Below are 16399 nucleotides of genomic sequence, written 5' to 3'. Positions count from 1 at the left end.
ACTAGTCCTCTACTGGGTTAGTTAGCACTATTCTAAGAGTAGCCTGGTGTGACCCCCTGGGGACGGAAAGCCATCACCTGGGTGCAGATCTCCTTTGTGTGGCACAAATCTTCCATGACATTATTGCAACTGTCATGACCCTGTTGCAGACTTTCTTTTCTCCTTTTTCTTTTGTTTGGGGAGGGGTAGTTTTTGAGACAGGGACTCACTGTGCAGTTTAGACTGGCTCTGGCCTGGGCTGGCCTCAAATTCATAGCAATCCTCCTGACTCAGTCTCCCGAATGATGAGATTACAAGAGTGTGCCACTATGCTCATCTGGGCCAGACTTTCTTATAGAGCTCTTTCCAAGGAGATTTCCAAGTCGTAGTTCTTTCATGTGGTTTTAGGATGGCAATGTCTGGATAGAACATCAGACTTTGGCGGGTGCCCGAGCAGTCCTGGCCATGGGGTCTGGCATGCATGAAGTAGGGTGCCGTGGTGATGTAGGCCTCAGCTCAAGATCAAACAAGACAGGTCTGAAGTCCACCTGAACCTCTTAAAGCCTGGACAGTAGTCAACTCTTTGTAGCATTTGTATTTTTATAGCCTGCTGAGATTCTGAGTTGTGTGACTGGGGATGTTGAAAGCTCATGTTATTCCTTGTGTTAATATGATGAAAGCAGTAATAATAAAAGGTGGCCCCCCTGAGGCTGTGTGACAGGGGTTGGGCTTCCTGTTTTCCCTGACTCGGGTGAGGTTGCCGTTTCTATGGCCACCTCGCCCGAGGTTCAGCTCTGGCAGAATTCCAATGCCCTTCCAGCAGTTCTGATGCCTCGGCTCAGAGCCTTCTGTTTGTTGTTTCCGCGGATGGTCACAGGCCAGGCAGCAGCTCCAAGCCTTCAGTGGCAATGCCAAGCAATCTTCAGCTCCTCCTAGGCCAGGGCCTGCCTTGTGGGTGGAGAAACTCAAGATCCCACAGGTGGCCGGAGGTCTCCTTAGCAGGCATGGGATGTGTTTGGGTCGCCTTTCTACTGGGATGCCCACTTCTGTGTCAAGTCCAACACCTCCAGGGTCTTCCCAGCTTTCTTAACCAGAATTTCACTCTGACCTTCCATTTTCCTCAAAGCAAGTGAATATTCAGCAAAACAAATTTGAAACTATTCAGTTAGAATCAGAAGAAAAGGAAGATCGTCAGCAAGAGTCAATTATGAAGATATGCAGTTGTTCCTATGCCTCCAGCAGGGCAAGGATGATCTAGGAACCAATGTCTATTAGCTCCTTTTCAAATTCTCAAGTCTGAGTCTAGCTGGAGCCAATGGAAACTGCTCCTCTGTGGATACTCTGACATTCCCATTGCCATGAAATTGGCCTGGCCTTTAGATGCGACATTTCCTATCACTTTGGGTATAGTATTGAGGGATGGCCATCTTCTAGTCCTTGAAAGCATGGATTTTGCCTCTTCTGCCCCCATTGAAAAAGATACCAGAGACAAGAAGTCAACCTTGTTTCATCTCCCACAGCCCACTCCTAGGGAATCTGCCTCTGCTCCCAGATCAGCTGCAGCTCTCTGGATCAGGGTGGGCCTCTCCCAAGGAGCTGTGACTGGTGAAAAAAAGGTGATCTGGATCTCTAAGCTTTCTCCTGCAGGATATGTTGGAGGGGAAGTCAAGGCAGAAAGGCTGTGGAGCAGGAAAGGGAGAGAGTGAGAGACGCATGATGGTCACGTGCAGGCTTAGACAGGAGAGTGGAGCAGACACCCAGAGAGCAAGGACCATGAGCCACAGGTTCCAGGAGAAATGGATGTGGGACCTTAGCGTGGCATGGCTTTCCTGTCTCAGTTCTCACTCTTGGAGAACTGCCTAGGCCCAGGCTTCCATTATGAGTTGCCATTCCTTTAATAAGTCCTTTCTTAGGCAGCTCAGAGGAGCATGTCTGAGCCCCGTCAGCTTACCCAGGGCAAATCTACCACCGTAGTAGTCAAGGACTGTGCTAGACATGTGCATGGCAGCCCCTAGCCACAGGTGGCTGCCAAACACTTGGAATGTGGCTGGGCCAGACTGAGATGGATGTGTTTTAAGTGTAAAATACATGCTGAGTCTGCATCCTGAAAACTTAAGACAAAAAGATAAAATATCTCTTTCATACTTTTTATATATTGGATTTATGGTAAAATGATAGTATTTTAACTATATCCATTTAAATAAAATACATTGTTAAGATTAACTTCTGGCTTGGGGTTTCTCATTTGTTTGTTTCCTTTTGTAAAGTGGCCACTAAAAAATTTACAATCTTATATCTAACTTGAATTCTGTTTCTATCAAATAGTCCTGCTTCATACTGAAAAACCTGGGCAGAACAATAGGAGATGTTTTAATAATCCACTAATTAGTTCCAAAACAAAAATGAAAGCATTAAAGAATCAACACACATAATCTCCTCCTCAGGCATGCCAGAGCCTAACCCACACCTACTAAAGCTGCCCTGCTTTGAAAGCCCACCCCTCCCCAGAGAAATCATGTAACCTTGCGGTCTCTAGCAGCGCTTCTGTGCTGCAGTAGGCAGAGACAAAATCTGTGTAATCTGTACCCTAAGGAAGATGTGACCCAGACTTTATTCTTGTTAAGTACAGCCATCCCTTGGTAGCCACAGAATGTCAGTTCCAAGATCCCCTTAGATAGCAAAGTCCATGAATATTCAAGTCTCTTATGCAAAATGGCATAGTTTTTACTTATAACCTACACACATCCTCTTGTAGACTTCAAACTATCTCTAGGTTGTAATGCCTAACCTAATAAAAATGCTAGGTAAGTAGTTAATATGTTATTTAAGGAAATAATGACAATAAATTGAAGTTTGTATATGCTTAGTACAGATGCAACTTTTTTTCCAAATATTTTCAATCTGCAGTTGGTTCAATCTGGGGATGCAGAACTCCTGGATATTGACAGGTGGCTGTAACCTCACATTGAATTAATTTACACAATATAAGAGTTTTTTTATCCTGGAAAAAGACATTCTGGAAATTCTTATAAGACCAAGGACAGATATTTGGCCAGGTTTTTGGAGCACATGAGGCAGACTCGCAGCCATGGTGTGGGCTTCTCTCCATCTTTCAAATTTGCACCTCTTGAAGCACCTCTGCCAGCCTTCTCTCTGCAGCCCAAAGGCCTCTGCTCCCCCAGGGAGGGAATGTGGGAACGTCAGCCAGAGGAATGGTAACCCACAACTTCTTTCTCAAAAAGACACTGATGGTACTCTAAGTCCCTGGCTAAAGATACACAGGGCAGAGATTCATGGCCCAACTTGAGACAACCATGTTCCAACCACAGGGAGCCAAGCTGCATAGAAACATAAATGCTCACCCTGGAAAGTATATGGTGAAGGGAAAGAGAATAGGGAAAGGACCATTGAGCAAAACAATTCCTTGATATTCATGATTATTATTTCTGTTAGTTCATTTTCTGATGCTATGACAGAATACTGGGACTGGGTAATTCATAAAGAAGAGAGGTTTTTTTATCTCACAGTTGTGGAAGTGAAGGAGAGCATGGGTGTGAGAGAGGGAGGTGCCAGCTTATAACACTCATGCTCAGAAGAATTAACCTAGTCTTTCAAGGAAGACATTACTTCATGCAAAAGGACAGACCTCCATGACCTACATGTTGATTATAGCCCCACTTCCCAACAGCTTCACACTGGCAATCAAATTTCAACATGGATTTTGGCAGGAGAAATCCATATCCAAACCATAGTATTATTGTTTCCTTAATCAGAATTCATGGTTTAAAAAGCTACTCTGCCAGATACAGAGGTCTCCAGATGACTTCTGCACCCTGCCTAGAACTTTGCACACCTGCATGGACTTTACCTCCTCTCCAACTACTACAATTTGACAATTAAAAAATCTGTGAAATTGAGCATCAACCTGAGCCATGCAGTTCATTGACAGACCACATGAACAGTGAGGCAGCCATGTCACCAAATCACAGGCAATAAAAGAAGCCATTTTACAAGGATGCCACACATACCTATTAAAATTGATCATTTCACTAATAGTAGAGGTATGTTTCAATGAACCTTATTTAATGTGACCCATGGCAGCACCCAAGTGAAAAGCCTCTGTGCTGAAATGAGTTCATCCACACCTATTTATTAGCTATTCATGTCCTTCTGCACCATCTGGCCTTGCCTAAGTCACAGTGTTTTGGAGTTCATTTCAAAAACCTACTCATATGCATTTTAAGAGGTTCATTCATCGCTGACTCATAGAAGAAAGCCGGTTTCCTGTGTGCTTGTCATGACTGTGTCCGGGGGTTGACTGGGCCATCCCATAGTCATTACTTTCTCACTGTTCTCTAGGGACCCCTCCTCTGCCAGTCTGCCCAGATTGATCATTGCTTCTACACATACTACGCCTCTGTAGCCTAGAAATGGCCCATATAGTCATTGCCCCACTCTGCCAGTGACTATGTGTGCCACCCTTAAGAAGTTTCTCCTTCCTTGAATAGAATTCAAGTACTTACCACCACCTGGCAGGCTTGTTGTAAAGATCAAGTGGAACTTATAACACTTAAGCTATAACTGGAATATTTTATGCCTGTTTTAAAAAAAGATTAGCAAATTTTACATGTTTACTGGTTGAATTCTTTCCATACTTTTCCATATGCTTATAATAATAGTCTGTTTTCTCAAAAATGTTAAAGGGCATAGTGGAGAAAGAGGGACCAAATTTGCCTTTCACCACAACCATCTACAAGAATAAACTATGCACAACCTCTAGGTTCAGATACAAGACAACCATGAGCACAGGGCTGATGTCTGAGAGAAGAGGAACAACTGAAGTGACCCCTATGGTTGCCTCATGTTTTTGCTCAGAGCACATTTCTGGAGCTATATTGCAAGGAGGGTGATCCTAGAGGAATCACCTCATTGAGTTGAGAAGACAGAATTTAGGAAAGTAAATGTAGGCGGCATTTGTGTGACAAAGTACTGGAGAGACGGAAGTGATGCTAAGAAAGTGGCCTGATTCTACACAGGGATCTCCTTGAATTTGTTAGTGAACACTAAGTTGAACATTAATAGAGTAAAACTTCATGAGACAAAGTAAAGAACTGCCAAGAAATTATAAGCTGAATAATTATGGGACCATAATATATTGGAATTACACAGGACTAGAAGATACTTGAATTTAACCAGGCAGAATGAAAAGTCTACAATGACCCTTTGAGTCATTCAGTAGAGACCACAGAAGGGTCATGCATTAGCAAAATAGCTATCAAAGCTTATAAACAATCCTCAGAATGTCAAGATGATCTCTAATTAACTTAAACACCTGATAATGCTAAGATCAATATTCTTTAAAAGAACATAACAAAATCCAGCATGGAGCACAGTAAAACCCACAATGTCCAGCATCCAATACAATTATTGCTAAGTGTGCAAAATGCAGGAAATGTGATCCATGCTGAGGGAAAAATCATCAGGTCAAAAATAAGCTGATAAGAGGGAATCGAGAACATGGCGGACAGACAGCAGCAGCTACTGAAGGCTCTCTGAAAGGCTCGGCTCAGAGGCCAGGAATGATGCGGACTAAGGAGATACGAACCAGTAGAGATATGCTCTGCTGACTCAGGAACGAACTGGGCTGAGAGAATCCAACTTAGAATACAGTCCTGGCGCTAAAATAGGAACAGAAAAATCTCGGTGTGGAGGCTCGACCCCGCGCCATTGGAAACCGCGGTTTGGATTTCCCGCCGCCCGGCAGCTGGCTGCCTCCACAGCGGCTCGGCAAGGAGAGACGCGCCGAGCTCTGGGAACGGGAGTCTGCGAACGGAGTCGGAAACAGGACGGACAAGGAGGAAAACTGACTGGTGGCGAGGTGAGCGAGAAACTACCCCCTACCACAGTTTGACTCCAGCAGAGGTTTTTCTGGGCTCAGGCAGTCCTGTAAGAGCAGGGCGCGGTGGCAACTCCAGCCACACATTCCCCTCTCGGACGGGATTGGTGAAAAGTGCCTGGCCTGAGTGACGCTGCTGGCGGACTCCCTAGGCTGGCCTAACCCCGATCCCAGAGCCTGACGGTGGCCCGGAAGAGCGACCGACTCCCGCGTAGGCTGCCTCCTCCGCAACTCCCTGGGGCGCAGCGGTGGGCGGGAACAACTAGCCAGCGCAATTTGATCAGACTGTGGCTGACAGGCAGGGAAGCCGGGCCTCCTATGTAAGATTGCATTTTATAAGGAACAGAAAATATGGGGAAGGGAAGCAACAAAAAAGGCTCCTCGGCCCCCAATCCTGAGAATCAGGCAATAGTGGACACCGCACCAATATACATTAAGCGCCATATAGAGAGCCTCATAGACCAATTCAGGAATGAAGTTATCAATGACCTGAAGCTAGAAGTATGCAGAATAGTTAGAGAAATGCTAAGCACCACCCAGGAAAAAGCAGATGGTGGAATGGAAGAACAGAAAAAGAGGGGAGAATTGCTTGATGGAGAAAACAGAGAAAGCATTGAGTATGTGAAGCAGGTTCAAAGGGACTATCAAGAAATTAAGAAGTCTATCCAAGACTGGCATAACAGCTTGAAAGAAACTAAGGACAGACTATCTGAATTGGAGGGCAGACGTGAAACATGGGAGAATGAAATGAAAAACTTCTTAAAAATAACAAAGAAACACACAGCAATAATACAAAGACAAGAAGATGATAAGAGGAGCCATAACTTAAGGATTAAGAACATAAAAGAAGAAGTAGGGACACAAACAAGTGAACTACAAAAGCTACTCACAGAAATAATCCAGGAGAATTTTCCTAATTTAGCAAAAGATAAAGATACTCAGATGTATGAGGCATACAGGACCCCAGCTACCTACAACCCTAACAGAGAAACACCCAGGCATACAATAATAAAAATTCCAGAAATTCAATACAAGAACAGAATATTAAAAGCTGTAAGAGACAAGAAACAGATCACTTACAAGGGAATACCCATCAGAATTACAGCAGATTTCTCTTCACAAACCATCAAATCACGAAGAGCATGGGGAGAAATAATTCAAGCTTTGAAAGATAATAATCTCCAGCCAAGATTGAGATATCCTGCACAACTGTCCCTGGAAATTGATGGAAAAACGAGGTGCTTCCAGGATAAAGAGGAACTGGGGGAATTTGCAACCACCAATTCAACCCTACAGAAAGTATTGCAGGATATTCTAAAAAAAGAAAAATACAAAGAACCCAGAAATAGTGGCGGGGAGGCCACAACGAATGGAGCAGAGAACAAAATGAAGAAGACAAACTGACAGCTACTGACAGAAAAAGAGCTCAACAAAAATGAGACAGAGAAGATTGGATGATAGGAACAGCTTTTTTTGGAGAAAATGACATCTTAATAGGTAATGCTGATTTAGTACCATCTTGTTTTGAAGTCTCATCTAGCTTTTGTTCTTCTGTCTCCAATGGTCTAAACAGGTTGTATCTTATTGGATTTTGTTATGTACGATAGTATAAGCAAAAACCTTTTAAAGACAAGGAGATTATACAGAGACCATTGTTCATTTTCTGTTAGTCAATTCGAAATACTCTATAATGCTGTCATTCTCTTAAATGGTTTTACATTGTTTTGATATACTTAATGCTACAGTATATGAAGTTGTACTCAAGGACTTCAGGGAGGGAGTCAATATGATAACTATTTTTGGGTCAGGATTATCTGGTGGTGAAACACTATTCTGCTTAAATGGTTATGTTTTGATCTGCCCTGTTTCGCTGTTATGCCCTCTTTTTTCTCAATCTCCACTCCATTATTTACTTTTTTATTTTTATCCATTTAATTAAAGGGAAAAATATAGCAGGATATAATATAGTAACCCACTTTGACTTTCTATTATCTCGATTTGAAGCCCTGTATTACTCTCACCATCTTGTTTTTGACTGAGGTTCCTCTATTCTGTTTTGCTGGATAGTATCAGGTTCGAAAGTTTAGGCATCAGCTGAGAAGATAATGAGATTCATTATAACGCCCATTCTCGTTGACTTTTATCTACTTTTGAAGACCTACAATATCTCCAATGTTTTGGTTTTGTCGGTTTTATTCTTTACGGTTTTGTTCAATTGTATAACAACTAATGATATAGGCAATTCTATTAGAAATAGCGGGAGGCATTATGGTAACCATTGTTGATCACCTTGTATTATATTTTTATATTATCTATTATGTCCACCCTTTTGACTTGACCGATTCTGTTCTGTTATGTCACATTTGGTTTTACTCTCTTCCAAAAAAGCAATAAGAACCGTGGGAGCAATGAAACCCAAAATGTGTAATAGTCACTGTACAAAAGAGAGGAAAAGAAAGTGCTCTAAACTATATAACTGCATGTATATTTAAATGTATAAGATAGAAAATGATATCACAGAGTTTTATTGGATCATTGAACAGAACTGTTTGCAGTATCATTGTTGGAATGTCCACTCTACAAGCTTTAATTTTGTGACTTGAACAATTATTTCTAAGATGGCAGTATGTAATCCATTAACTAGTGATTTCCTACTGTGCATTTTTTTCTTCTGTAAATCTGTATAACTTGTACCCCCTTCACTGTTTTTTTTTCTTTCTTTTCTTTTCTCCTTAAATAAAAAAAAAAAGAAAAAAAACTGATAAATAACAGAGATGATCAAATAATCACAGAGGAACTTTAATCACATATTATAAATACATTCATGTAAAGATACATATGAACATAAGGAAAAGGAAATGGAAGATGTTAAAAAGAACAAAAAGAACTTGAGATGAAAAATACATGAAATGAAAGTTTTGCTGGATGAGATTAACAGCAGAGTTGGCATTACAGGGAAAAAAGTGTACTTGAAGATCTATCAATAGAAGCTGTCTAAATAGAAGAATAGAAAGAAAGAATTCTGAGCATAGCTCCAGTAGCCGATGGAGTAGTATCAAGCAGCTAGTACCCATGAGATTGGAGTTCCAGAAAAATAAGCAAAAGGAGAAAACAGAAGAGGTATTTGAAGAAATTATGTCCAATTTACCCACAAAATTTAACGAGAACTATAAATCTGCAGACCCAAATGTCTGACACAATAATATAATATGAACAAATATCTGTAAAACAATGACAAAGAGAATATCTTTAAAGCATCCAGAGACAAAAGGCACATTTTGTACAAAAAACAAACAAAAGTTATTGTAGATTCATCAGAAACAATGCAACCCAGAAAACAATGGAATGCACTGTAAAGTGTTAGAGAAAAAGAATGCCAACACAGAACCCTAAATCAGGCAAAGACAGTTTAAAGATGAAAGTGAAATGATAGCTTTTGCAGACAGTCAAAAGATGACAGAATTTGTTGCCAGTAGGTCTGGACTTTAAAAACATTAAAATTTTTCAGGCAACAGGAAAATAGTGCCAGATGGAAACTTGGATCAACAAAAAGAACTGGACAGATCAGAAAATGGTAAATATGAGGGTAAAAATAAAAGACTTTTCCCCTCACTTAAAATTATTTTAAAAATAGAGATTTAAAGCAAACGAATGAATTGTGGTGTTAACAACACTTGCAGCAGTAAAATGTATGACAGCTAGCTAGGGGTGGTGGTGCACATCTGTAATCCCAGCTGTTGCAGATTGAGGCAGGATGATCATTAAGTTCAAGGACAGCCTGGGCAATTTAGCAAAACTTTGTCTCAAAAAGAAAAAAAGGGCTGGGGATGTAGCTCGGAGATAGAGCACTTGCTACACACACTTGGAGGCCCTGGGTTTGATCCTTAGTACTGAAAAAAAAGTTTGATGGCATGAGGTATACGAGGGGAAAAGTAAGGTATTTGTTGAAAAGGTTTTTATGTTATATGTGAATAAGTATAGAATTAGAAAGTGGACTTGCTGCATTAATTATTCATATTTTAAACCCTATAGCAACTACGGAAAGAAAAATAAGACAGTGATATAGTTAGCAAGTGGAACTAAAACAAGATACTAAGAAATGCATGGGTCTAGCCAAAGTGCTGATGTGGCCTTTGAAGCGAGGGGACAGGTCAGTGTTGCCCTGCCCATAGCTCCCAAGAAGGGTGGCTGGGCTGAAAGAGCCACGTTGTCAACAGGATTGAGCCTCAAGGTAAGAGGCTGTGACATCTCAGGCATAAAAATTATACATCAGAGCTGGACTGACCCCGAAAAATTGTGTTACACAAATTGAAATTGCGCTCTCTCTCTCTCTCTCTCTCTCTCTCTCTCTCTCTCGCTGTCTCTGTCTTTCTCTCTCTCTGTGTCTCTGACTGTTTCTCTCTCTCTCTCTCTCTCTCTCTCTCGCTGTCTGTCTCTGTCTCTCTGTCTCTCTTTCTCTGTCTCTCTGTCTCTGTCTTTCTCTGTCTCTCTCTCTCTGTGTCTGTGTCTGTGTCTGTGTCTCTGTCTCTCTCTCTCTCTCTCTCTCTCTCGCTGTCTGTCTCTGTCTCTCTGTCTCTCTTTCTCTGTCTCTCTGTCTCTGTCTTTCTCTGTCTCTCTCTCTCTCTCTGTGTCTGTGTCTCTGTCTCTCTCTCTCTCTCTCTCTCTCTCTCTCTCTCTCTCTCTGCACATTGCACAGGTGATTGCAGGCCTCTCACCTAGCCCAATTCATGGCACTCACGTACTTTCCACCGTATCTAGAGTCCCTCATCCTCAAGCCGCTCCTTTCTCCATGAATGAATAAATCCTGAATTTAGCCCTGAGTCGAGGCCTTTGTTCCGGTGAGCTGGACTTAGGACGCCCTGGTTCCCCGCAACCTCAGATATGCCTTAGTGTCTTTATTCTTGCCATGTGTTGCACTGGAAGTTGTAGACTGGAATTAATTTATTAGAATTTCAGTAACTTTTCCATGGGATTACAAACGTGGATTTTTCTGGACCATGATGAATTCTAGAAGAGCTTCCTATACAGTTTTACTAGAAATATAACTTAAATGTAAAAGTACGGTTAGGTTAAAAGAAAAGGATAGTTGCCAGGAGTGGTGATGGAGGCCTGTGAGCCCACCCTTCTGGGAGGCTGAGACAGAAAATCACAAGATCAAGCCCAGTCTAGTCAATTTAGCAATTTAGTGAGACCGTGACTCAAAATAAAAATTTAAAAAGGACTGAGGATATAGCTCTTTGTGAAGGCCCTGGGTTCAATCCCCAGTGCTGGGGTAACAGGCATGTGCTACTACACTAAGCAATAATTTCTTTGAAATTACATCAAATCAAAAAGAAAGAGAAAGTCTGAGTGGTCTTATATCTATTTTAAATTTACAATGTAACAATTCCCTTAAAAGAAAACATGGGTCCTGGGTGGCTTCACTAGTGAATTCTATGTAGTATTTAAGGAAGAAATACAAGTACTAAACAATTTCACAAAACGGAGGAAAAAGAATGCTTCTGAGTTTTTGTTTTGTACTTCCATGCCAGGCTTGAACCCAGGGCCTCATGTATGCTAAGCAAGCACTCTACCACTGAGTTATATTACCAGGCTTTAGTTCATTTTTTGAGTCTAGGGTTACTAATAATAGCATCAGGAAAAGATAATTACCAACAAATATTGCTAGTAAGCACAGAACTAAAAATCTCAACAAATCCTTTGCATAGAGAATCCAGCAGTGTATGAAATGCATAATTCATCATGAGCAAATAGAATTTATCCAAGAAATGCAGTTGGTTTAATATTCAGAAATCAATTGATATAACTCATCATCTTAACAAACTAGAAATCATAAGATAATCTCAAATAAATATGGAGAAATTTGGTGAAATTCAGCACCATTTATCATCAAACTCTCACCCAATTATAATAAAAAGGAATTTTCTTAACCTGATAAACTAGGAGAAACTTACAGCTAACATCATGTATAACAGTAAAAGACTAAACGCTTTTTATCCAGCTTCACGAACAAGGAGTAATTATCAATTCTCATCACTTCTATTTGACATTGTACTGTATTTAATAAACATGTAGGAAATACAAAAGAATCTATTTTACAAGCTACAAGAACTGACAGGTGAATTTAACAAAGTTACAAGATGCATGCTTGATACTCAAAAATAAGTTCTACTTCTATTTCCTAGCAAAAAACGGAAATTTAAAAACAATACTGTTTACAGTAGCACAAACAAACATGAAATACTAAGGAATAAATTTAACAAAGTATGTGTAAGAACTATGTACTGAAGTTACAACAGTTGAAGAAGAAAAAGAACTAAATAAACAATATAAACCATATTTGTATATTAGAAATACTATAATAGTTAGTTTCATGTGACAACCTGGCTGGGGGATGGTTCCCAGATATTTAATCAAATGTCATTTTGGATGTTTCTGTGAAGCATGAGGTTACCATTGAAACCTGTGACCTTCATGTCAAGCAGTTTAACCTCCATAAAGTGGATGGGCTCAGATAATCAGTGGAAGGCCCTAGTGGAACACAGATGACTCTCCCCAGGCAAGAAGAAATTTAGCAGCATATGTACTTTGGACTTGAACTATAGCACTGGTTTTTCTCTGGATCTCTACCCTCCAGATTTTGGACTTGCCGGTCTTCCTACTTGCATAAGCCAATTCCTTAACCCTCCACCCCATATCTATATAATTGTCTGAATTACTGGTGTTTCTCCCAGGTTCAGGTGTTATAACTTAATCCACAAAGTGATAATACTAAGAAGTTAACAATACTAAACCTTTAGGAAGAGACCCTATTAAGAGTGGAATTAATGCCTTTATACAAGTTAACACACAAGTTAACTTGAAGTGATTACAGACCAAAATGTTAAAGTTAAAACCATAAAAGGTCTTGATGAAAATACAAGACAGAATCTTCACAGCAATGATTTCTTAGAAAGGTCTCCAAAATCCATAAAAAATATAAAAAGAAAGTTTGATAAATTACATTTTATAAAAATTAAAATTATCTGCATTTCAAATGAAACTTTTAAAAAATTTTTATTTAAAGAGAAAAAAGCAAAGTTGAAAAAGGGTACAAATAATACAGAATTTCAAAAAAATAAACAGTAAGAAATCACTAGTTGATAAATTACATATTGTCCTCTTAGAAATAGTTGTTCAAGTTATAAAATTAAAGCATTCAAAGTGGACATACAAGCAGTGAGACTGAAAACAGTTCTGTTCAATGATCCAACAAAAACTTAGTAATATGGTTATCAGTCCTACACACTTAAACATACATGCAGTTATATCCTTTAGAGCACTTTCTTTTCCTCTCTTTTACAATAGCAATTATATTTTGAGTTTTGCTATTCCTACAGTTCATATTACTTTTATACTAGAAACACAATGTGATATTTATAAATATGATTCTTATTTATTTTAATGAGGATAGTCTTAGGTTGTCTCCATTTACGTATGAAGGCCTTAAGATCATCCTTTTTATAGCTGAGTAATATTCCATTTTATAAAAACACCACATCTTTTTCATCCACTCTGCAGTTGATGGGCATCTTGATTGTTTCCAAGATTTTGCTATTACAAATTGTGCTGCTATGAACATGGGTGCACATATACCACTGTGACATGACCTTTTCAATTTTTCTGGGAAAATATTCAGGAGCAGAATAGCTGGATTGAATAGAACTTCCAATCCTAGTCTTCCGAGGAATCTCCATACTGATTTCCATAGTGGTTTCACCAGTCTACACTCCCACCAGCAGTGGAGCAGTGTGCCTTTTTCCCCATAGCCTTGCCAACATTTGTTATCAGTTGATTTCTTGATGGCAGCTGTTCTTTCTGGAGTGAGATGAAATCTCAATGCTGTTTTAATTTGCATTTCTCAAATGACCAATGATGGTGAACATTTCTTCATGCATTTATCAGATGGAACCTCTAAGGAATGAAAAAGCAAGCTATAGTCTTGGGACATATCTCTTACGATGGGCCTGTATCCAAATACTGTTTTTAAAGAATTCTTGTTTTTTTTTTTTTTTATTGGTACCAGGAATCAAACTCACGACTGTGTGCTTGCAAAGCAGGTGCTTATGCTGCTGAGCTAAATCCCCAGCCTGTGTTTTTAAAGAATTCTTACTACTTAATGGTAAGAAGACAAATATCCAATTAAGGATGAAGCCACCTACTGGGCATATGGCTCACTGGTAGAGCTCTCCTGTAGTATTCATGAGGCCCTTAGTTCAGCTCCAGTTTTTTCTCTCTCTCTCTCTCTCTCTCTGTCTCTCTGCCTCTCTGTCTCTGTCTGTCTGTCTCTCTCTCTCTCTCACACACACACACACACAATGCACAATGGGCTAATTATTTTATTTTTATTGGTACCTGTTTGCATTGCATAATGATTACATTCATTATGGGAAGTTGGTACAAGTATGTAACACATCTCAGTTTTTTTCACACCCTTTCCCTCCCTTCCCTCTTCCATTCATCTCTTAATCCCCTTCCCATTTGAAAAAGATTTGTCTACCTCCTATTACCTATTTTTTAATCTTGCTTATTATTTGTATTATGGGTTTCTCATATAAGAGACACCATGTGATATTAAACTTGTGTGTCTGATTTATTTCACTTAAGATTGTGCTCTCAAGGTGCATACATTTTCTTATATATCACTCATTAATCCTTCTTTATGACAGAGTAGTGCTCTATTGTGTATAAATAGCACATTTTCCTTATCCATTCATCTGTTGATGGACATAAAAGCCACTTCTAAGGGCTGGGGACTTAGCGCAGCGGCCTAAGTGCCTGCCTGACAAGCACAAGGCCAAGAGTTCAATCCCTGGTACAAAACAAAAGCCACTTCTAAGACATAGCTATTATGAATTGTGTGCTATAAACATGGGTTTGCACACATCACTGTAATACGATCTCTTTAGTTCTTTTGGGAGTACCTAGAAGGAGAATATCTGAGTTGACATAAGTGAAATAAATCAAACTCACATGTGTAAATATCATATTGTCTTCCTAGTGTAAGAAACTCAAAGAGTAAATAAGATACAAAATCTTCAATAAGTATTGTGAAAGGGTACGAAACTCCTCAAAGGGGAAAACATAACTCGGATAGAGAAAAAAAGGAAGGGAAAAGAAAAGAGATATAAATTTGTACACATACCCTTAAGGTAGCTATGATGATTGTACTACTAATTCTTTTAGTTCTTGGAACAAAACAGTTAACATTCATAGGATTAGATCAGTTTGCATGCTTGTATCATGGTAATCTGAGTAACTCTTTTGCAGATAACTATGCAAAACAACAACCTTAGTTATATTCCTACCTCCTTGTTTTGAAAGCCTGTATTGTTACTGTTTTGGGCTGTTTGTTATTGTTATTTATTTGTCTCTTTTGTTTCTTGTTTTTCTTGTATTATGTTTTGTTTTCCCCTCTAATATGGAAAGGATAGATGTACATGTATAGGTTTGCATGTGCCTAAATCTTCTCCTAAAGAATCTACAAGCATTGATTTTATTACATGTAATGGTATGAACAGCTACTTAGAAGAAAACAGGACATTATGGTAGCCATTGTTGATCTTCCTATTTTCTGGTTTTGAAGGCCTGTAGTGCTTTCTTTCTTTTGTTTTGATTGGTTTTATACTGTTTTGTTTTGTTTAAATTCATTGTGTTTGAAGATATGGACAACTATTTCGAAGAAGACAAGAGGCATTATGGTAGCCTGTTTCTTTCCTGTTGTCTTGCTTTGAAATCTTGTGTTGCTTGCATTGTTTTGTTCTGATCTGCTTTGTTCTGTTCTGTTCTGTTTTGTTTTATTCTCTTTAAAATAAAAAAACAATATCTGAGTCAAATGGTATTTCTAGTTTTAGTTGGTTTTTTGTTTGTTTGTTTTATATTGGGGATAAAACTTACAACCTCATCCTTGTGCTTACCATGCAAGTGCTAGAGCCACTGCACTAAATCCCCAAACCTACTTTTAGTTTTTTGAAGACTCTTCACCTGATGTCCATAGTAATTGTATTGTACTAGTTTACCTTCCCACCAACAAAGTTAAGAACTCCTTTTTTCTCCAAAGCTTAGACAACATTTGTTATTATTGGATTTCTTGATGCTAACTGTTCTTTCTGGAGTAAGGCAGAATCTCAGTGTTGTTGTAGTTTGCATTTCTCTAATAGCCAGTGGTGTTGGACATTTTTTTCATTTATTTATTGGCCATTTGTGCTTCTTCTAAGAAATGACTGTTCATTTCAGTTGATTGTATCTTGTATTGGGGGATAGTCTATTATACTCTAGATATCAATTCTCTACCTGGACTAATTACTTTAAATTATCTGTGATTTAGATACTTCATGAAAGACATGCAAATAACAGATAAGCACATCAGAATATACCTGACATCAATAATCAGAGAAATACAGCAAGCTACTACTATACACTCCTGGCAAGTGGGTCGGGCAACTTTACCTCTCATACTTCACTTTTGGAAATATAAACTGACAA

Source organism: Cavia porcellus, unplaced genomic scaffold (assembly GCF_034190915.1).
Source record: "Cavia porcellus strain 051 isolate PalLab524CR breed Dunkin Hartley unplaced genomic scaffold, mCavPor4.1 scaffold_1, whole genome shotgun sequence".
NCBI lineage: Eukaryota > Metazoa > Chordata > Mammalia > Rodentia > Caviidae > Cavia > Cavia porcellus.
The sequence above is the reverse complement of the archived record's forward strand: the minus strand, read 5'-3'. Positions refer to the sequence as shown.